Source organism: Fragaria vesca, linkage group LG3 (assembly GCF_000184155.1).
Source record: "Fragaria vesca subsp. vesca linkage group LG3, FraVesHawaii_1.0, whole genome shotgun sequence".
Classification (NCBI taxonomy): domain Eukaryota; kingdom Viridiplantae; phylum Streptophyta; class Magnoliopsida; order Rosales; family Rosaceae; genus Fragaria; species Fragaria vesca.
This window is the reverse complement of record NC_020493.1, coordinates 1,743,945-1,745,015: the sequence shown is the minus strand read 5'-3', so window position 1 is coordinate 1,745,015 and position 1,071 is coordinate 1,743,945.

Genomic DNA, 1,071 nt, shown 5'->3' with positions numbered 1-1,071 from the left:
GCAGGACTTTGGAGTTAAGGCAACTTCTAGCCTAGGGTTTATGCAGCAATTGTAGATCAGATTTTTACCTTTTTGTTTCCGCTTTATTCGTCATGGCACTCGATCATCTCAATTTCTTATCAAACCTGTTTTCTTATTTCCTACCTGCTAGGTTTCATGAAGACGGGCAACAATTTTATTTTCTTTCATTTTGTTGATAGGGAAAAGAATAAAAATCATATATAAATTCATAAATAATCTAAACACTACATATTTTTAACTTAGATATTTTTGAGCCTTTGGATTATATAGAGGCTTGAGATTTTATGAACTTCACGAACTTTATAACTTGCTCACTTTAGAGGAGCTGGATCCAAAAATCAAAACACTTTGATTTCCTTGCTTCTAAAATATAATGGATTTATATATATATATAAAATGGATTTCAACTAAATCGAAGATGCTGTGCAGAATGCTCTACTTGAGTTTGAGTTTTTGAGGCTGGTGTTTGAAACTCGAAGGAGGTAAATAGCATATTAGTTCTGAATAAGATCTTCCTTAATTATTATTAAGTACCGTTAATCAAAGGGTAAATAGCTCAAGTATGACGACAATTTGGTCTCAGACTCTCAGATTTGCAATTAATAATTTGATCGATTAAATGATTAATAATTAATTAACTCAGATTTATTGATTATTTTTTGAAAGTTTTGTTTACTTTGTTTAAATCATCTCCCACTTAAGAATATCCGAAGCTAGCTTTGAACTTCAGTTTGGCTGCATTATTAATATATGCAAGGTTTCAACTAGCTTTGTACTTCAATTTTTGAGTCCAAAGAAAGATCAAGGTCATTTAATTATAGACATGTACTCCTAATATGAATATATCCACCTAGTTAAAGACAGAATTGGAGATTACAATCTTCCATACCCTAATTTTATAATGGCGAAGATAAGATTGAAGAAGAATTATAATCTACATCATGCATCAGAATTACCTAAATATATGATACATCGCTTAGCAAATAAAATAACTAATAAACTTTCGTATATATAGAATAGGGGTGAACTTCTAATAAGAACCTTATAATA